At 45.6% G+C, this 22,345-nt stretch overlaps 1 long non-coding RNA gene across 1 annotated transcript in view; it reads right to left on the reverse strand.

The window, feature by feature from the left end:
* The window catches only part of LOC117803314, a 324,599-nt gene that overhangs the window by 102,580 nt on the left and 199,674 nt on the right, over nt 1-22,345 (reverse strand). The window contains exons 5-6 of the long non-coding RNA XR_004627015.1: nt 7,732-7,861; nt 2,620-2,667 (exon numbers count right to left, since the gene is read on the reverse strand). This is a non-coding gene — a long non-coding RNA (uncharacterized LOC117803314). The remainder of the gene's footprint in view (nt 1-2,619; nt 2,668-7,731; nt 7,862-22,345) is intronic.

A 22,345-nucleotide genomic window follows, 5' to 3' on the forward strand; every position in this document is an offset into this window, starting at 1 on the left:
CCAGAACCCAGAGGGGGCGGGGACTTAGTCAAGGCACAAAATATTAGCAAAAACCAGGACTTGCACCAGGGTTTTGAGCTTAGTGATCCTGACGCCTGGTCTAGTGCCTGGTCCTGACCCTGGCCATTTCCATATAAGTAACTCTTTGTGATACATAAATGACAACTCCAGCGATTCAGGAGCTGGGTGAGAACACAGGGAAGGTTCATTTACTGATGAATTCATTTTAGCAATATATTAAGGGTCTGCCGAGTGGTAGCCCTGGGCTGGGTGCAGGGGATGAAAATGGGGACCAGATACATCAGGGCCATCAAGGAGCCCCTGGTTAGATACCCCAACGGGGCTAAAAGCTCAAAACAATGCCACACCTATGCTCTTGGTAGACAGTATAATTGTTCATATGCTTTATCAATCAAAGGGAGATTTTTGCAAACCACTGTATGAGGGTCCCATAAATGCTTCAGTGCCCCAGAGTTCAAGGTTGTTCATTTCTTGCTTGACCTAGAAAGAGGAAACAATGTTCCCCTGGTCACTTGGCATGTAGATAGCAGGCCCAGGGCTCAAACCCAGGAGTCCCGTTTCAGCTATGATGTCAGACTGCTAAAACAGGGTAGGGGAGCAGGGTTGCCAGGACTGCTGGCAAAGAAAAATACACAAGGCTGGGTGAAATTTGAATTTCAGATAAACAATGGATAAAATAATGTTTTAATATAAGTGTGTCCCAAATATTGCACGAGACATAGACTGAGACAAAAAAAAGAAAAAAGTCTTTGTCTGCAATTCAAATTCAACTGGGCATCCTGTATTTTACCTAGCAACCCCGTGGCAATGGGAGGGAGAAGTACTTGGAAACTGGATGCACAGCGAGAGATGCCTGGGCTCAGGAGCCAGAAGTTCCAGGAGCCCAGCGAGTGTCCCCTCCGTTCCCAGGGAGGCCGGGCCCTTCTTCTAGGGCAGCCTCTCCCAACCCCACAGCAACTTGAATGGCCACTCGCAGCTGTGCTAACGAGAACACTCTTCCCCAAACAACAGATTAATTGATTTAAAACTTTTAATGCCAGATGCTTGGTGGAGGCATTTTAATAATCCTCGAGTCAGAATTAATCATGTCTCCTGATCTTTAAGGAGGGCAGTTATTAAATCCTGCAGAGGCAAGGGATGGGGATGAGGGGAAGCTGTTTTTCCTGGGTCCTTTCCCTGCTGTGCTCTAATGATGAGCCCTGGGGCCCCCAGTGGGGTGCAGGTAAGAAGCAGAGGCAAGATGCGGTCTGGAACAGCCCGAGGGGCAGGCAGTTGGTTAGCTCAGCCCTGGTTTCTCACAGCCCAAGGCCAAGGTGGGGTGCAACCAGTGGTCCCCATACCAGCCAGGACAGAGTTAACTACAGAACCAGACACACTTCTCAGCCCCAGGACACCCCTGGTGGTAGGAGGCACCTGCTGGTGAATTCCTCTCACTCACACCACCCTGCCTTTCTACTTCCAAGGAGTATTAGAAGAATCCATTTCTTTGAATTTGGGGCCAAGGACAAGGAAAACATGTCTCCCCTAGTGAAGGCAGGGGATCCTCCATCCCTCCCCGCTGCACACTGTCTTTTCCTGCCTTGTCCGCCCCCTCCCAGCGTGCCTTCCCCAGCCCTTTCTCACTCTGCTTGGGGGCGCTTTGTCCTCTCCCTTCCTTGATCCAGAAGCCCCCAAATCCCTCCCCACGTGTCTCCAAACTTGCATCCTCCACCCTCTCTCTTACGCATCCAGTCACCCGTTCTCTGCCCCAATTTCCTCTCTATCCTGCCTCCTACAAGTACAACATACCGAGCATGTCACCAACTCAAGTTCCAATTTTTACAACCTCCCTATTGTTGGAGATGTTTGTTATCCTTGGCTTACAGAGGGGCAAACTGAGGTTCAGTTATGTTCATGGCTTGTCCACAGCCACACAGCTGCATGGTGCCAGCCTTAGCCCCCTCTACTCAGAAGGCTTCCTGGTCCCACGTATGCTCTTGGTTTCAGAGTTCCTAAAGGAGTCATGATCATAGAGAGCTGATTTTACATGAACGATACCAGGTGTCTGCCCTATTCAAAGCTCATAAAGGTCCGGGTCCATGTTATGTCCTTCTATGCAGGGCAGTATACCAGAGCACCTGAAAATATGGGTTAAGTGACAACAGAAAGCTCATAGCTGGGGCGAACCCATCTGGGCACCTGAGGCTCCCACTAACAGAGCTGGGCAGTTCCACTTGTCCTGAGAGTCATCCTATTGAGGATGGAATCACTCCCACCTCGCCCCAGATACTCTCACATACCCCTCAGCACTGTCATGGAGAGAGTAAGCTCTGAGCAGGTAGGGGCTTGCCGCGTAGAAAGTCCAGCCCCAAAGCAACACAATCCCAGGTTGGCCTCAGGGATGCCACATTCTGCCCCTATTAATGCCGAACACCCTTGGGCTCCTCTGGTCCCCTGATGCCCCACTGTCAAAGCTAAATCGATACTCCCTTTTTTCTCTGCAAGAACATCTCAGTAATCCTAATTGGTCACTATGGCAACCCCAGCTGCAGCTCCTCATGGCCTCAATGAAGAGACAGAAGGATGAGAGGGGGCGAGATGGAGGTTAAGCCTACTTACTGTATAATGCTCTGCCTTTGATATCACCTAGATCCACATGCTAAGTACCTGGAAAGAAACAAAATCCCGTGTAAATTAGAACGATACCATCCAATCCCCTGCTTATACCCTCACTAGTAGCAGCCGATAAGGCCATTGTCTGCAGCTACTGGGCCTGACCTCCTCTGCCTGGCAGCTGATGGGGTTTCAGTGGTGGGTCACATTCATCAGGGAGGATGGGCTGGGGCCGTGAATCCCACAGGGCAAGATGGCGGCACAAGGGCCACTCTCTGCAATACCTCCCACCCCACTCCGGAGAGGAGGGGGCCCAAAAGAAGAGGAGAAGCAGCAACACCACTGCACAGAGCCTTGCCACGTGCTCCCTTCCTTGGCAGAATCACGGGGCTGCTACTCTGTTTCCTTGGCAGATGGGTCACTCCCTACATGGTCGGGGTACCCTCAAAGGCCCAATTCTGCAGTGAGCTCAGTGGTAAAGTCTCCCCATGTCTATCTTTCTCTCTCATGCACGCACACACACCCACATCCTGCGTGCAAATGGTGCTTGCCATCCAGCCACCCTCAGAAAAAGCCTCTATTCCTTTCATTCTTCAAGGCTTCCTACTCCTCTTCCCATCAGTGCTGCTGCCTGCATGGGCCGGGCCTTCACGCTGTCAACTCCATGATTCCTCTGACGCTACGTGGAGGTTGGCTCTGCAGCTGCTGCCCACATTCACCAATGGCCTCACGGTCTCCCAGCTCTGCCCCCTATGTTGTATTCTCGGAGCCAGACTTCTTTCCCATCCTAGGAGAGATGACTTCAGACTTTCTCTCCCAACACATTGCCCTGCCTATGCTCTACCTGCCCCACGTGAAACCTCCATCCTGTTTCCCACTTGCTGCCACAGAGGACCCCTAGGTTCATATTCTACCGTGGCTCAGGCCAGAGTCTGATTAGTCCTTTTATAAAGAGCAGGATTCAGTACAGCCTCTTTTCTCATCCCTGCTGCCCCAAGTCTATTTGAGCAGAGCTTTCGATCCTGCCTTGTGGCCCTAGGAGACCTCCCTCTGCTGAAAACCCCTCCACATTTCTCTATGACCCATGTGGGTCCTCTCTCCTTGGGAAAAGGAGGGACCAGGGACACTAGATTTTTCTTAATATTAAGCAGCATATGAGAAAGCCATGTCCATTTTGGCTCTTTTTGTCTGGCCCTTTCATAACTTCTCCTCCTTCAGCACACCAGTGGTCAACCATCCATTTCTGACCTCTGGTCAACACCTAAGGCTTTCTCTGCTCCCTGCCAGTTCATTCTCCCCACCATCCGTCTCATAATGATGTAGGAGCACTTTACCACATAGCGGGCACTGTTAGGGATACAGAAAACCAGAGAAGTGTTCCCATTTTCTAATCCAAAAAGGATTAGTGAGCACACATCTGTCCTTGTCTAGTCTATAGAAGATAAACCTTTCCTCCTGGTTGTGTCTGGGAACAGAGAGCCAGAATAGCTGTGGTGTGGTGGAGGAGATGCAACTTGGAGTCGGACAGATTTTGTTATAGAACCTTGGACAAGTTACTCAACATCTCTGAGCTTCAGCCTCATGAAGATCATTATGCCTGGCTCGGAAGGTGACTGTGGGGGGTGAATGGGACCTAGGTTAGAATAAGCCTTTGTAAATGATATAACGTGGTACAAATGTACGGAATGGTCATCACCATAGCAGGGATATGGGCCCTGAGTACTCCTGGCCATGGGTGGGTGATCTTCCCATTTCTCCCCTCATGGGACCTGTTCTGGGAGAGGAGGGGGCACAGGTGCCTATCAGAACATGACCCTATGCATTCTTGCCTTCTCCCCCATGGGGTCCAGAGTTGGTGACTGTAGCAGGAGAATTTAGACATGGAGGCATCCCTGCCACTGCTTACCCATAAGGGATACCTCTTAAGAGACACCCTCGTAGCCCAAGATGTGATGATAATTGTCTTTTCACCTCTGAATCCCGATCCCACCTGCCTGGGAACATGTTCCCATGCTCCCATTAGGTAATTTTTGATCAGGAATGTAGGTATAGGCACACTTCAGATACATCTTTTGAGCCCCAACACCTCCTGCAACATAAGTAAGGCAAGTGTAGCGTCCATCCTCATTACGCCAAGGAGGAAACTGAGGCAAGAGAGGCAAAGTGACTTTTCCAAGGCCATGGAGCTTGAGAGTTGCAGATCTGAGATTTCTAATCCCCAAACGCAAAAACGCGCGCTCTCTTCCTCTGTGTTGCAGCTGCCTGCCTCCTGAAAGCTGCTCCCTGTGGCCCACTCATCTGCTATTCTGGCAGGGTAAACGCTCCAAGAAGGCCCTTTGCTCAGAGGGCATGTTGAGTGGAATATCAGGTCAGGGTTCATCTGCATTTTTGGAGACAGAGGGCTGCTGAGATAATAGGAGCCCCTTTGTGTTCCGTGGGCCTGGGTGGGAGCAAGCGGATGTCTGAAGGAGATTACAAGCAGTTATGGATATTGCTTGTCATGCTACCATCAGCAGACGCCTTTTTCAATTGACTAGTTGCTTGTATTTCCAGAATAGGGAATGCCAGATGTATTTACTGCACTGAAAGAGAGCGCTGAAGGCCTTTGGAAAGGTACCCAGCTGTTGAGTAGCAGTGGAAGCCAGGGTAGGTTAACCCCTGGTGGCCTAGTAATCAGAATTCCTGGGGAGCCAAGGACAGACAGACAAGGCAGCTGGCATCGAACAAATGCATGGAGACTTGGAAGTGCTTTTTGAAAGTGCTTGTTTGGAATTCAAAATCCACTTTCCTGTGTAAACAATGTTATTAGAATGAACATTTATTAAGTCCTGCTATGTGCTAGATGGGATCGAGGTATTCTACCTGCATTTTTTTTTCATTACATCCTCACCTCATTATAATCTTACAAGGTAGGAGTGGTAGACACTGACTTGTTGTTCACCAAATCAGTAACCCCTTCCTCTTAGGCTCCCAGTTAGTCATTCCTTGGCTTTCCTTATATTAGCTACAGCCAGGGGACAGTGGAATGTAGGTGGATATCATGTTTACCACCTCCTAATCTGGCCCATAAAAATGCCTCCTGTACCATCCTCCGTGCTCTCTCTCCTCCTTCATCTGTCTGCCTGATACACAGGATCCAGTGGAAGCCTCCCAGGCTCTAGGGAATTACATCCACTAAATGGAAGGATCCAGGGTCCCTAAATGCATGCAGCCAAACCCCACTACTGACCTATGTTGAACTATGACATGAGTGAGAAATAAAACTTTATTGTGTTAGGCCACTGAGATTTGGTGACTTTTGTTTGTTTCTTTGAATCTTATCTACCCTAACTAATTCAGTAAGTGCAAGTACATAGCAACAGCCCTCACTTACAAAAGGGGAAAATGGAGGCTCAGAGAGATAGCATGACATGCCCAAGGTGACACAGCAAGAACACTGTGAAGCCAAGAGTCAAACTAAGGTATGTCAGACTCCAAAGCCAGTAATTTTCCAAGTTGCCTACCACAGTTCATGACCAGGTTCCTAGACCAGCCACAAAAATCTATTTTACCAACAAAATAGCCAATGTATTTTCAACTACCATCAGCCATTGCCCATAGTAGGTTCTGTGGGACAATAATTAAGGTTCAACACCTGACTCTGAGAACATATCCCATCACCACCGCATCATCTCCAAGATCTGGAACACACATTCAGGCCTGAGTAAAAGAGATGCTTCTCCATCAGTTGCTCCCCAAGAACTCTGAATCAAGATAAAAGAGTAGCTGACCCCATGGGAATGGGAAGAGGGACCAAGATTCAAACTTCCCCGGTGTATCCCATGTTGCCCTTAGGTCAAATTGCTGGTAGGTTTGGAGTTTGCTTGTGACCTAGGACAAGCAGGTCATTTCTGGCTCTTAGTACATGCCTGTATTGATCCTAGCAGCATGGATTCTAGAACCATTTTTTCTAAGCCTGAAATCCAGCTGCATGGTCCAACCAGCTGAGGTACACTTATGGTGACAAGGGGAAGGAATATTTAAAATTGTAAGTGACCTGGAAACCCTGAGAACTCTGATTGCTGTAGACAGAGGAAAATTCGTGCTTCTTTTCTGAATGGGCCTTAGCTAGAGGAAACAAATCAATTCTTCAGTATATCCCGAGTGTGTGATGTATGCCCACCAATGTGCCATCCCATAGGAGGGAGGAAGGCAGAGGAGGCACCACGCCTGCCCTCTAAAGGACAATAAGCTGATCAGAGAGACCGAGGTGAAGCACAGGGGACAAAACCCTAGAAACTCCCCACTACCACAGCCAAGAAAAAATTCTCCACCAGTTAATGTTAATTTGCAGGTGTTCATTCATATGTGGAACTCTGACCTCACTTTCCCTTTCACCTCTTCTTCAAGCTCTCAAATAAATCCAGCTGACATAATCAACAGTGTGGGACTTACTTAACATTTGGTAGGGAAGATGAAGATTTACTTCACACATCCCTTTGAAAATTCTTCTAACATTCCCCTAGTTCCCTCTCTTTACCCCAACCTCTTCTCTTTCTTGCCCCCACTTGGGAACCCTTCTTTCTGACTACCCACATACTTTCTTGCTCCTTAATCCAATTTATCTTCCAACTCTCTCACTGCTGCTTTATTTCACAAAAGAATGTGACCCTTTCCCAGATCCTGTCATCAAACTTATATTTCAAGGTGTCCCCCTACCCACTCAACACAAACATACTATGAGGTCTTTAGCAAAAAAGTGTCCCCTGATTACTAGAACCCATTCTAGGAGGAGGGGTGGGTACGTTACCCACTCAGAATAACCCACTCAGAAACATTTCTGATATTCTGCTTGTGCAGTTTTATCCCACAGAATCTTTTTTTTTATTTTAATGTTTTTTTTATTATGTTAGTCGCCATACAGTACATCCCCGGTTTCCGATGTAAAGTTCGATGATTCATTAGTTGCATATAACACCCAGTGCACCAATGCAATACGTCCTCCTTACTACCCATCACCAGTCTATCCCATTCTCCCACCCCCCTCCCCTCTGAGGCCCTCAGTTTGCTTCTCATAGTCCATAGTCTCTCATGCTTCATTCCCCCCTCTATCCCACAGAATCTTATCCAGGGCTTTACCTGCCAATAAGTCTGCTGTCCGTGGTGCTGACCTGGGAGGCTATACAGCTGGTCATCCTTTTTCTGCTCACCATTCAGGCAGGGAATTGCATCACCTTGCTGTGTGCTCCAAACCTCACTCCCGTCACCTCTGAAATGGGGTTATTAACAGTAATTACCACATGCAAAGCATTTAGCATCAAACCTGGCACAAAGAGCTCAAGAAACGGTAATACGTATTATTATTATGCTATTATGCTACAGCCCCAGGAACTGTCCCACATCTCCTATTTATTCACTGCCACTTCCCAGACATATTCCTCCCTCTAAAATCCATAGCTAAATGATATTTGCATAAATGGTGCTACTCTCATCTCTCTTCCAACACTTTGCTTTAGACTGAATACAGGTTTTCAAGGGTTTTTTGCTTTAACAAAACAGAAGTTAACAAAACAACTAACTGGTTTCACTGGTTGAAATATGAGTGGAGTTAACTCTAGAATTTTTCAGCTCTGGTTTAGTTCCTTCATTGATTCATCTCTTGGATCCTCATTGAGGAATAAGACTCACAATGTTCTTTTTTTCTTTTCTTTTTTTTTTTTTTTTTTTTTTTTTTTTTTTTTTTTTTTTTGGTTTTTGAAAGTGTGTGTTCCCAAGATTCTCTGTGCTTCTCTCTCTCATAATACATCTCATGCTCTACTGAAACTGTCTCTTTATAAAGACTGTATCATACACCTTCGTATCCTCAACAACTTGCAGAATGCCAGGCACATTGTTTGGGCCTGAATGAATAAGTACATTAATAAACAAATGAACAAAAGAACAAATGGAAGGTGGTGGGTTACATTTTTTGCCCCAATCTTTGATCCCTCTCAATATCTACATACCCTTTTCCATGTGTCTTTGCAATTCTTCCCACTGAAGAAGTGGAGTGTATTTCCCCTCCTTTGACTTTGAGTTTACATATGTGAGTTTCTTTGGTCATATAAGGAGTCAGAAGGAACAGTGGGACAGTTCTAAGCCTAAGCCTTAAGAGGCTTTGCACCTCTCACTTCATTATAAAAAGAAGATGTCCTGGATATCCCATGGTACCAGGAGGAGGATAAGAGCCACGTGGAGCAGAGCTACCAAAGCTTCCACAGACTGCAGCAGAGCTGCCCCAGCTACCCACAGATCTGAAGATCTGAAGTGAAACCATCCAGCCAAGCTCATTCTAGATGAGCCACATCTCAGCTGACCTGCAGAAGCATGACTGATAATAAATGGCTATTGTTTGAAGACACTAAGTCTGGGGTTGATTGGTTGCACAGCATTATTTGGGCAATAGCTAACCAATAGATAGAGGAAAACATTTAGTTTTTTTTTTTTAATCTAAAGATCATGGTTTATGAAGTTCAGCATCTCACCTCCTCTGAACCTTAATTCATCTTCCATAAAGTTTGGATAACAATTTCTGACCAACCTGGTTCACAAAGATCATGTTAGTTTCAAAGGGTAGGAGAGCACAGCAGTGAATTAGCCAGAAGCACAGAGACAAAGGAGTATTACTATTAGGGACTGGTATTCATAAGTCTCTCCAACATCTTGGTATACTCATAGTCTCCATCCTGGACCCTGTATAGAAATGGGACACCAGACAGCTATGGAGGAGTATTTGGGTGATATTGATAAAACTACTTTTCCTCCAAGAGGGAACTTGATACTGGCTCTTTCATGTTCAACGACAACAACAACAAAAAATCAACTGAATTCCTAGATTTTGGAAATAAGAAGCTTCCACTCTGACCTACCCTGTGCTTAATGCACTTTACAACACTCCCATCCAGAGTCTTCCAGCCTCCACTTAAACCCTTCAGTCAAAGGAAAGTCAGTTGCAAAGCAGCGTATTTCAACTTCGGACAGTTCAGATTGTAAGAAAGCTCTTCCTTATCTTCCCGGAATCCCAGACTAGGTCAATGCCCCTATCTATAAGCTTTTCATAACATCTATTCCTCCAGAGTATATATTCCAGACTATAATTTCAAAGTTATTTGTGTCATAATTTGTTCAATGTCTGTCTCCCACACCTCACTACAAACTTCATAAAGGCAGAGACTGCATCTTTTTTGTTCACTGTTACATCTTCAATATCTAGCATGATAACCACAAATTAATAGGCATTCAATAAATATTCACTAGATAGATGAACAAGTTGTTTTTCATTTTATTTGGCAACCTTTTATGTAGTCCTCACTTAACAAAGATGAACTTACTTAATAACAAATGAATGAGTGAATGAGCAAACTAACAGAGGATAGCATCTGTCTTCCTGAATTCCCTCCCTCCCAAATGGTATCAATTCTATCTTTTGGGGGTTTAACAGAACAAGTCTCCTTCTTGTATCATTCCCTCACCCAGAGTAGTAGGGAGCTGACCCCTAGGAGGTTTCTGAGTAGAAGAGATAAGGGATTGAGAGTGAAGAATTTATAACTCATATAACAAATATCTGTTGAGCATATATAACATGCCAAACATATTTATGGTTTTAAATACAGCACCAAGAGGTACAGCACTAAGTAGAACAGACCAAAAGGGAAAAAAAATCCTTTCCCTCATAGAGTTTATGCTCTAATGCGAAGAGAGAGATAACATACAAAAAATAAAACATATAGCGTACCAGATGGCAGAAAGTGCAACAGAGAAAAATAAAGCAGGGAAGGAGAATAAGGAACATGAGAGAAGATTGCTATTTTAAATGAGGTGGTGAGGCAAGGCCTTTTTGAGAAGCTATTTGCACAAAGATCTGAAGTTGGTAAGGGAGTGAACATGCAGATACTTGTAGTAAGAAGGTTCCAGACAGAAGAGAATGGCAAGTAGGGAAGGTCCCGTACTGGGAGTATGCCTGGCAGTGCATGAACAAGGTATAGAGGCCAGTGTACCTAAATCAGAGTGAGCAAGGGAGAGAACAGTAAGAGATGAAGTCAGATGGGTCACGGGGAACCTTGCAGCCATCGTAAGGCCCTTGGTTCACACTCTGCATAAAATAAAAAAGCGGAGTGTTGAGACATGACCTGACCTTCCCGGCTGGTAGCTGGGTCTAGATGGTAGGCCAGCACAGGCAAGCAGATCAGTTAGAAAGATATGACAATAGTCTGGTCAGATGATGACAGTTTGGACCAGGGTGGGTCTGTTTTCCTCTGTATCCCAGCACCTAGCACCAAGAGGACCTGAATAAATGTTGGATGAATGAATACTTGCAAAGATGACAGACAGAACATGCTCAGGCTTTAGAGTCAAAACAACTGGATTTGGAGCAAGAATTCCACAGTTCAGCCCTGTCTATGTCCCTTGAATTGGTTTTCCCTAAAATTCTGTCTGCAGTCTAAGGATGAAAATTAAAGCTATTAAAGCATGTGTACGAGTGGCTGGCTCAAGACACAAGAGGCCACATCCTGTAAGATTTCATTTATCTGAAATGTCCACAATAGCCAAACCCATAGAGACAGAAAATAGGTTAGTGGTTGCCAGGGACTGAGGGGGAGGGGATTCTGGACAGAAAAAGGACATTAGGTAAACACTAAGGAAATATGAATAAAGTATAGACTTTGGCTAATAACAATGCATCAGTATTGGTCCAGTAACTGTGACAAGTAACTAATGTAGAAGGTTAATAATAAGAGAAACTTGATGTGGGGTATTTTATAAAACTAAAGCTATCTAAAAGAAAAAGCATATTTTAAGAAAGTAGTGGCCATTCAGGCTTAGGCAATGGAAGAGTCTCACTGGTTTATCAGCCAGGAAGCACGGGGTGCCCCCCTCCCACCTGCAGATCTCGGCCCACCCTGGGGAGGTGGTCTGCCTTGGCTATTCTTCCATAATCCATTCTTAGAGCTGCTCCTTTCTGTGCGTGCCCTGGGCAGTAAACCAATTGTTTAAAATAATAATAAGGTAAGAAAAGCTTGATACAAAAAATATGTCTCAATGACTTTAACTAATGTCCTCTGGGCTTCTGGGTGGGTAATCTGGACGCCTTCCGTGTACAGGCAAATGTGATTACAGCAGGGCCTGTATTGGCCGGTCTCTGAGCTCCCAGCCCCCAGGCTGCGGCCTGCCCTAACCGCATTAGCAGCACTAGAACCATCCATCAGACTAATAGGGTCCTGGGATCGGGCCTGGCCCTCCTGCAAGTAACTGGGCCCTGCCATCAGGAGACATCTTGCTCAGACTTCTCACAGCCTCAAGATCAAGGATGTGGCTGAGGAACTGACCTACTCGTCTTGCCCCTTTCTCCTGATGGCCTCAGCCACCCCAATGCATCCTCAGAACTGCTTGGTGGGAGCTGGGGAGGCTCCTTGCTTCCTGTGGACAGACCAAACCCGGCTGGCGTGAGAGGCCATGCTTCTAGCCGCCATCTGCCTCTCGCCCCAATTCAGCAGGTGCCCTCTCTTCTGCCCCTGCCTGTGAACTCTCTCAGCCTCCCCAGCCCAAGCCTGTCAAAAATAGAACTCACTGGCAGCAGGAGCAGGGCATGGAAGGGGCAGGGGGTCTTGTTTACCTAACACCGCGCTAGTTGCTACAAAGGTCAAGGCCCATCTGCCAGGCAGTGGGTGCCAGGAAACCAGCTGCTTTTATGGCACAGGCACCAAACACTACTGAGGGGCAGGTGGACAGACCAAGTAACTGCCCCCTGGTGCCTGGCCACACACACACACACACACACACACACACACCACACACACACAGGTCCAGAATCGACTGAGTAGGCCATGGGTGACTCACTTGCTGGATGACTTTCAGCAAACACTGAATCCTGTGTTGGCGTCTCCCTGTCATTTAGCAAGCCCACAAACCACCATCCCTGCTCCCTGAGCAAGCCACAGAGAACCCACTTTAATATTAGAGGAAATTCAACATAATTAAGATGCTTAATCAGCTATTGTGTGGGGGAGAATAAGCAACAATTCTATGACCAATTTTAAATCTGAACAGAAACAATTTGGGAGCACTTTGGCTTTGGGGATTAACTTCAGTCACTTGAGAGTTGCTTTCCAGGAACCCATATTTCCCATCTTCTAGTTGGGTCCCCTTCCCTCTGCTACCCTGCTTCCATCCCTGTGGCAAGTTGGCTGAGACAGGTGGTGTTGGGTAAGAGTGGGGCTGCGAAGCCTGGAGCATCCTGAGGGCAGGTGAGGACCTCTCCCAGCATCAGAGCATCCATCAGAAAAATGGAGTGGAGCGGACCCCAGCTTGACCCTAAGATGAAGCCCTGGTTCTGGGGAACTTACAAATGAATCGCTAATGCATGTCCCTGGTAGGCCCCCACTTTCCAGGCCCTCATGTGGGGACTCAGGGAAGCCAGGAAGCAGAGTGCTGTCCCAGCAGGAACCATCCCCTTCTTCAGGGTGCTTTCCACATACAGTTAGGCAGGGCTAAAGAGCACACAGTCTAGAAAAACAGGCCCCGTGTTGACAGGAAAGGCAGGTGCTCCCTGATAGAGCACATAGGTGCGGCTTATTGCTCTGAAGGAAATCCTTAAAGGTAGACCAGGGGCTCCCAGGAGTGCACACACATGTGGGAGTGGATTCTAGGAGCCACAGAGCCCCCACATACGCATGGAAACTATCACAACTTTGGAGGAAGGGAACCAGGGGCTCTGCAGTAGGCTCATACCTGCTGTGGGAGCCCAATAAGCCACATTCTTCCTCTTAATCTGTTTCTAATCTGTAAATTGTCAGACTAGTTCCCAAGCTTCAACCTTCATTGTGCATCAAAATCACTTGGAAAGCATTTTAAAAACACATTTGCCCAAGCGAGCCCAGAAATCTGGAGGTAATTTGTGGTAGGAGGGTCACCAGTAGTTTTGTAAACTCATTAGGTCATTCTAAAGTCTAGCCAGGCCTGAAGAAATACTAGTGCCACTTAGCTTGTCCTGAACCAACTGGAGAACTTAGTAAAATACAAATTCCTGGGCCTTGCCCTGAAAATTTATTATGCAGTAGGTCTGGGGGGCCTGAGAACTTGCATTTCTAACAAGTTCCCAGGTGATGCTGATACTGCCGTTCTGGGGACTACACTTTGAGAATCAAGGTCCTGGACCAACACCACTCAAAGCAGGGTCCCTAGAGAGGGAGTAATGACATCATCTTGCTTGTTGGAATGCACATCAAGGTGCTGAAGTACACACTCTAAGACAGTATGCCATCACATAATGAGAAAAGGACGGCGGGGATGATGTGGATAATGTAGACGGAGGAGCTGAGGGTAGAGGAGGGAGCTTGAGCGGGAGAGGGGACGTGCTAGCTGGAGTCAGCACTATGTTTGTGTTGGACACAGAGGGACGGGGAGGAGAGTGTCAAGCCAACCACTGTTGCCCCCTCTGAGATCTCGTCTCCCCCCTTGTGTTTCTAAAATATCATGAAAGGTTTTCATGAAAGACTCCCCCCAACCCCGACCACTGGCCCATTTTCCTTAGATGGTAGATTTGCATAAATCACTGGCTCAGCACCTCCTAAGCCACCATGTCCAAGTCCTACAAGTGGAAAAGAATGTGTGATTTGAATGGCTGCCTGGAGCCTCCAGGGCACGGCCTGAATTCACCTGTGACCCTGGATGGGTGGTGTGGTCAGGACTGGCGCTGACCCCACTGGCGTGGACTGGCTGGCAGGTACGCTTCCTCGGCCTGGTGCCTGGTTTCTAGCCATGGCACCTCCTCAAACCCTGAGCTGCACAAATGCTATGAAACATTAAGAAGAGAAGCGGTAGCTCAGGCTGGCTGAGAGTGCCCTGGCCTGGAAGGCAAGAAACCTTGTGCTGCCTTGAGCTCAAATTCAATTTATCATGACCCTGGCCCAGCCACCTACTCTTTCTGGGTCTTAGTTTTTCTGTCTGCAAAACAGAAAAAAAAAAAAATCCTTGCTGGGTTTTTAAGATGGGGTAGCAAGCTACCTCATATCCACTAGATTGCCCTTTATCAGAGGTTTTCCCCTCTGGTCACCATCGAGTGTCCTATATTTGAAGAAGAACCGGCAAGTGTGGGGTGTGCATCATTTGGACTGTCCTCAAGTCCCATCCTTAGCATCTTCGCTCTCTGGAACAAAGCCTGGCCATGTGACTGATCTTGACATGATATAACATAGGCATCAAAGTGAGGCCAGGGGCTTATTCTAAATGTGATTCCATTACTTACCCACCGCTCAGTTTCCATCCCGGGAACCGCTAGAAGAACGTGTTACATATTACTTTAAATAACTTCACTGGTGGCAAATCTTCATCCTAGGAAGGTGGATTTGCTTGTTGGAAATAGCCCAAAGCTAACCAGAGCCAAGAATGGTGAACAGAGTAGGAGATTAAAGCTGGGAAATACCACTTTTAGTCTAAAACAAGGTGCAACTATAATTAAATCGATCCAGGGGTTGGTCAGGATGGCCTCTAATGTCCCAGCCAGCTCCAACACACTATGATTTTCTTGTATAAATAGAAAATGGATTCTGAAGGCAAAGGAGAAACATTCCACAGGTGTTTTGAATGAAGTAACTTCAAAGGAATCTGTATAAAATCCCTCCGTCCAAGATGACCATTTTAAAAGGTAGTTCTCCTTTAGATACATACCTTATTTCATGGATTCAGAGACACACTTTTATTTTCACATTTTATCTCTGAAATTAGGACACAGATGACAATGGGAGGGTCACAGTTTAAATGGCAGCGCTTTTTCTTTTTCAGTGGTACATAAAATAATGGCGTATCTTTCCGTCAATGGCTTCTCAGATTCTATGAAATATGGTAAATCCCAAAATGTTTTGATTTTACCTTTCAGTACTAGTTCCTTTAGAATTTCACTTCTTACATTTCTTTTCACTTCTAAGATTAGTCTTGATTCTCAACTTCGGCAGCACACCCCAGACCAATTAAATCAGAATCTCCGGGAATAGGATTCAGGCATCATTAGTTTTTAAAGCACTCCTGGCACAAGGCCTATGACACCTTAAGAGAACCACAGCTGTCTTGGAACCCTATAGGAATCCTGGCTCATGGGGAAGCCAACACCATGGCTGGTGGATCAGAGAAACGGAAAAGTCGAGAAATAAATCACGTTGATCACCTAGATTGAGCCATGCCTGAAGTCTCCCATCACCACTGGACTTCAGAGTTTTGTAAGCAATAATTTTTCCATATTGTTCAAGCTGGTTCAACTTGAGTTTTCTGTTACTTGTGCCACATGTAAAATGAGATATTAGCAGGGTGTGTTGTATGCAATTGACTGAACTGAGGAAGCAAAGGGGTGGGCAGTGGAGATGCCTCTACCCTGGGCCAGGAGGTTGGTAATCCTTGCTTTCAGGTAGCAAAACCACGGATTAAACTATGACCTTTTTAAAAAGACTCAAACCATGTATTTCCAAAGATTTCTGTATCCCAGAATTCGTTTGCAGGAATTCAAGATGTCAGAGGGTGAAGGCTACTTTTTGAAAACTTCAGTATGACTTAAAACTGGTCCACCTGAAAATAGCTTCAGAAGAAGATACAGATTTGCTAAGAAAGACCCTTTTTAGCATGTGGTCTGCAACATATATTCCCCAGGGGTCTGGCAATTAATAATTCACCTTGCAGAGTCCAAAAGGCCACATTCTTTACCTCAAGTTCAATTTCGTGCAAGTGGAGGTAGGAAGTAAGAAACTCAGCAGAAGACAGATTAGGACCAGGAAAAGCGTCATCCCCCAGGTGTCTCTCGAGTACACCTGTTAAGTACTGTCTGTCTAGGAAGAGGACTTATCGCCCCCTGGCTCATAGGTAGCTGTAAGCCAGAACACTTAGAGGGTCTTCCTCACCACAATCTGAGGTCTCCAACTGCCCCAAAGTATAGCCCATTGAGGGCTACAGGAAAAGCAGAGCATTGAGGCCAGGCTGGTTGCTTGGGGACAGAAGTTTGCAGTTCCTCTTCTAGCCTCAAAGACAAATTCTCTAGACTTGCTTAGTAGGCCGTGGCCTGAAGCAAAAAGATGCATGGGCTACAGGGTCTCTTAGTTGAGTTTAGTTGCCTGTACAGAAGACTGACTACACTGGCTTCACCAAAATATGTTTTTACTTATTAAAGATATATCCCAGGCATTGCACAAACATTTGACATTTGATGAAGACATGGGTGACTGAATCCAGCCCAGCAATACTGATGGCATACAGAATTTATAGTGCAAAATAAAGCAAAGGGACAGATGGTGAGAGCAGAGGCCCTCCATTTGGGTTGGGAAAGAGGAAACCAGGATGAGGGATTTGAGCCTTAACCTCTTAGGCCTGAGGTGCCTCTCATCATCTCTCAGATGGAGCTCTGCCTTGCCAGGCAACAAACACAACTGCTGGGGCTTCACAGCATCTTCCCTGGAGATTCACACTGAACGCCAGAATAGAGTCCCATTCCCTGGGAACCTTTAATGTGTTGGATGAGGGACAAGATGGATACATCCAAAAGTGTTCTCTATGGGTGACAAGACACAGGAAGCAGAGAGACAATGCATCAAACTTAATGGAAATCCAAAGGACCCAGAATAGCCAAATCAATCTTGAAAAGAAGAACAAAGTTGGAGGATTCACACTTACCAATTTCAAAACTCACTACATGGCTAATAATAAAGACAGTGTGGAACAGACATAAAGATAGGCATATAGATCTGAGGGATTGAATTAAGAGTCCAAAAATAAACCTCTATACTTATGGTCAATTGATTTCGGCAGTGGTGCCAAGACAATTCAATGGGGGAAAGAACAGTCTCTTCGACAAATGGTGCTGGGACAAATGGATATCCAGGTGTAAAAGAATGAATCTGTACCCTTAAATCATACCATAGTACAAAAATTAAGTCAAAATCAATCACAGATTAAATGTAAGAAATAAAACTATAAAATTCTTAGAAGAAACCATAGAAGTAAATCTGTGTGACCTTGAGTTAAGCTGGGATTTCCTAGATAGGACACCAAAAGCACAAATAATAAATGAAAATTAATAAATGGGACTTCATAAAAATTAAAAACCCTTTCTCTTCAGAGACCAAGAAAATAAAAAGATAAGCCACAGATTGGGAGAAAACATGTAAATACATTTACAAATCATATATCTGACAAAGGACCTGTGTCCCTATCTAGCAGGCAGAATTATGACCCACCCCACACACACCACCCCAAAGACGTCCATGTCTTAATTCCTACAAACTCTGTATGCATTACCTTACGCTGCAAAAGAAACTTTGCAGATGTGATTAAGGTGAAGGACCTTGAGATGGGGAGATGACCCTGAATTATGCAGATGACTTCAATCTAATCACATGAAATCCTTAAAATCAGAGAGTACTTCTAGGTTGCAGTCAGAAAAAGATGTGACAATGGAAAAGGGGTCAAATTCATGGCACCTTTCTGGCTCTAAAGATAGAGGAAGGGGGCCACAAGTCAAGAAATGCGGATAACTTCTAGAAGCTGGAACAGACAAGGAAACAGACTCTCCCTTCGAGTCCACCAACCCATTGATCTTAGCTCAATGAAACCTGTGTCAAACTTCTGACCTACAGAGCACAAAATGATACAATTGAGGTAATTTGTTACAGCAGCAATGTAAAACTATCACACCAGAATATACAAAGAATTATTCCAACTCAACAGTAAAATAAACAATCCAGTATAAAAATGGGCAAAAGATTCGAATCGACATTTCACCAAAGAAGACATATGAATGGTCAATAAGTATAAAGATGCTCAACATCATTAGCAATTAGGGAAGGCAAATCAATACCACGATGACATACCACTTTACACCCACTAAGATGGCTATAATCAAAAAGACATAGAGTAACAATTTTTGGTGAGGATATGGAGAAACTAGAAAGCCCATATACTGCTGACGGAAATGTATAATAGTGCGGCCACTTTGGCAAATAGCTTGGCACTTTCTTAAAATGTCTTACACGGAGTATATAATAAATATAAACATAGAGTATATAAATATATGACCTGGTCATTCCACTCCTACATATCTACCCAGGAGAAATGAAAGCATATGTCTACACAAAGACTTGCATGTGAATATTTATAGCAGCATTATTCTTACTAGCCAGAAATTAGGAATAACTCAAGTGTTCATCAATGTGTGTCTGGGTAAACAAAATAAATAAGGATAATAATAAATAATAAGGAACAAAGTAGTGATACATGTTACAACATGGATGAAACTCAAAAGTATTATGCTAAGTCAAAGAAGCCAGTCACAAAGGACCGCCTAATGTGTGATTCTGTTTAAATGAAACGTCCAGGATAGGCAAATCTATAACAGCAGAAAGCAGATTAGTGCTTGCTCAGAGCTAGGAGCGGGGGAGGTGGGAGGAGGATGGCTGAGAGTACAGGGTTACTTTTATGAGGTAACATAAATGTTCTAAAATTAGATTGTAATGTAGCAGTGCTTCTCTGTAAATATACTAAAAATCATTGAATTGTACACTCAAAATGAGTGCATTTTATAGTATGTAAATTATACCCAATAAAGCTACGGAGGAGGGGATGAAGGAGCAGAACTCTGTCAGCCCTACCAGCAGGGGTGAATCGTCAACCTCAGGAAGCTATGCTTGGAGAACTCACAGCCACGGAGGACTAGCTGGACTCCTCCTCACATGGATTAAATATAGAATTTGATTTTATTTCAGTAGCCTACAAGCATTTGGACAAGATTAGTGAGGGCTTCCCAGAGAAAGGAATCTTTTCTGGAGAGAGCTCACTGAGGAAGGTGAGACTGGGAAGTGAATTTGGCAAGGGGAAAAGTTAGCTATAGTTCCCACAATTCCCAACCAGAAAACAAGGCAAATGCAAACGTATCTGAAGGACAGTGGGACAACTTATACAAAATCCATGCCTACCCAGAAGATCCTCAGGCCCCATTCATCTCTGTCTGCAGCCTGTCCCACGGGTACAAGGAGGAGAACCTTGTGCCTGGCCTGGTTCTTCAAGGGATGGGCCCTCAGGCCAGCACGTGGAGTCACTGTCACTGTGGAAAAAACAGCATCATCCAAACAGGCAGGGAACTCGCGTGGGAAGTGGCCTGCTCAAAAAGCAAGGACCTGGGCTGCCTGCCGTCTGAGTACATGAAGCTCATCCTCATCTATCTATCTTTACACCTGAGAGAGAGAAGGTGCCTCGTAACAAGCATCTTGATATATATGCGTCTACAATCTGGTTATGAGGTTATCAAGCAAGAAAGACGCCCCCAGGGAATGCATATGCTTTTTTCATAGAGAAAACTGTGAGTAAATAGCTGGAATTTATCTTGAGGGAGATAATAGAAGCACTTTTTTAGAATGTGGAAAAAACAATATTTTTCCCCAGAGCATTTAAGCCCTTCCAGGTTTAGATCATGTTTCTCATTAATGGGCCTCTTGGCTAGATTCATCTTAGGTCCATAGGACAAGAAAGGAAGTGCATCTGCCTGGTCAGTGGTTTTAATACAAGCCAAGCTGAGGAGGGAGGGAAGAGGAACACCAGCCATCCCAAACCAGGCCTCCATGCTGCCCAGCGTCAAAGCTTCTCGGAGGGTGGCTGAAGGTGTACACTGCTAGACATCTCAGGGTACTGGAGATTTCTGGAAGAAGGTATGGCTTCTATATCTGTCTGTCTGCTGGGATCTCTTTATGCCATCACTGTCTTGGTGAGCGACATTGCCCTCTTTGCCTGCATAAATGTAAATACTAAATGTATTTACTGACCTATTTGTCTAAGAACTGTCTCTGCTGGCTGAAACTGATAGTCAATGAATACGGAAGCCTTTGCAAACTATGAAGCACTGGGGCTGGGGGTACAAGGGAGGTGGTAGGTGCAAGCATTTATTAAATGCATTCAAATGCCTAGCTCTTTCCTTTTGTTATTTTTTTTAATTCTTACTTAAAAAAAAAAATTCTCACGGTAGGCATTTCCACTTACACATGGGGAAACTTACAAACTTGACATGGCATGTCTGACCTGGTCTATAAGTGGGGGTGCAGGACTTGAACCCCAGGTCTGTCTGACTCCAAATCCATAGCTGGTCCCAAAGGCTGCCCGCGGATGCTAATAGACTAAAATCTCCCTTGGGGCCAGGGCTGAGCTGAGGCTGGACTCATTATCTACAGCCTTGGGTAAAGCACAGTGCTGCCCTGGATGCAAGAATACTTCCCGGGTCACTATTAGCAGTCCTGGTACCTCTGACTCACTATTTAGAAATCCCTTTGATCTCTTCCTCCCCTCTTCCAGTAAGGGAGTCCCCACCTCAACGCACTCAAAGGGCCCCTTCCCCTGGAGAGGTGTGGGAGAGGACAGACCCTATCCCTGGCTAAGCCATCATCCTTTTTCAGTAGTGGCATATTCTTGCCCTGGCTTGGCACTTAACCTCTTCGAGCCTTGATCTCTAAATTGGAAAACTGGACCAGGTCAATGGTTTTCAAACTTATTTTACTACAATTCACAGTAAGAAATACATTTTCTCAGGGCGCCTGGGTGGCACAGTCATTAAGCATCTGCCTTTGGCTCAGGGTGTGATCCCAGCGTTCTGGGATCGAGCCCTGCATCAGGTTCCTCCGCTAGGAGCCTGCTTCTTCCTCTCCCACTCCCCCTGCTTGTGTTCCCTCTCTGCTGGCTGTCCTTGTCAAATAAATAAATTAAAATCTTTAAAAAAAAAAGAAATAACATTTTCTCTTATGACCCAGTTCACCTATAAATATTATCTTTTCACAAAACAAAGCTTATCCATACTCTATGTGATGTGCTTTACTGTTATTCTATTTTATTCTATTTTTTTTTTAATGCTGGTCACAGCCCATTAATTTGATTGCACTCCCCTAAGGGGTCATGACCCACAATTTGGAAGACCCCATTCTGGATGCTAACAACCATCCCAGCTGTGACACTTGATGAATCTTTACCCAGTCTCCTCCACCTCTGGAGGGGTTCCTTCTGAGCTGACAAGCTCCAGCCTGCCACTGCCTCTCCATCCCCTAGAATGGTTCTCCTGGCAACCTGGGTCACATGTGTGCATGTCTCCTTCATGAAAGCCCACAGTGAAATGACTTGCTCAAGGTCTTACACTAGTAGCTGGAACAAGACTTCAACCCAAACAACATGACCACACATCCAGATCTTCCACAGCACCATCCGCCTCCAGAGACAGGGACCCTGTGGCCAGGCAGCATCCGGGCCTCCCAGGAAAATGTCCTCCACCTCACCTGCCTCCGAGCCGTTGGCCACCACAAAAAAGCAGAGCTGTTCTTGTCCTTGTGCACCCAGCACTCCTCACTTCTGTGTTGCCTCTCAGCACGTGCTCCCAGCCTGTCTCTGATGTCTGTCTGGGCACACCTGGGTCACGCGTGTGCTTCAGGATGAGGGGCAGGTACGTCAAGACCATTCTGATCTGTCTTGTCGCATAGGCACGGTTCTGAATTCTTAGTCCAGTGGGAGCAGACATTCTCCCTCTTGAGGGCTTTAACTAATCAAACTGAACGTGTGTCATTAAAGCTATGTCTCTTCGAGTCCCGTTAAGTGGACCTTTGACTCCTCCAGTCAAAGACCACCCTGAATCTGCGATGGGGTAGTCAGGAGTCTGATGGATGCATGAGCCAGGGATGCTAGGCAGAGAAGAGAAGGTCTATGGCCTCCTGGC

Source organism: Ailuropoda melanoleuca, chromosome 8 (assembly GCF_002007445.2).
Source record: "Ailuropoda melanoleuca isolate Jingjing chromosome 8, ASM200744v2, whole genome shotgun sequence".
NCBI lineage: Eukaryota > Metazoa > Chordata > Mammalia > Carnivora > Ursidae > Ailuropoda > Ailuropoda melanoleuca.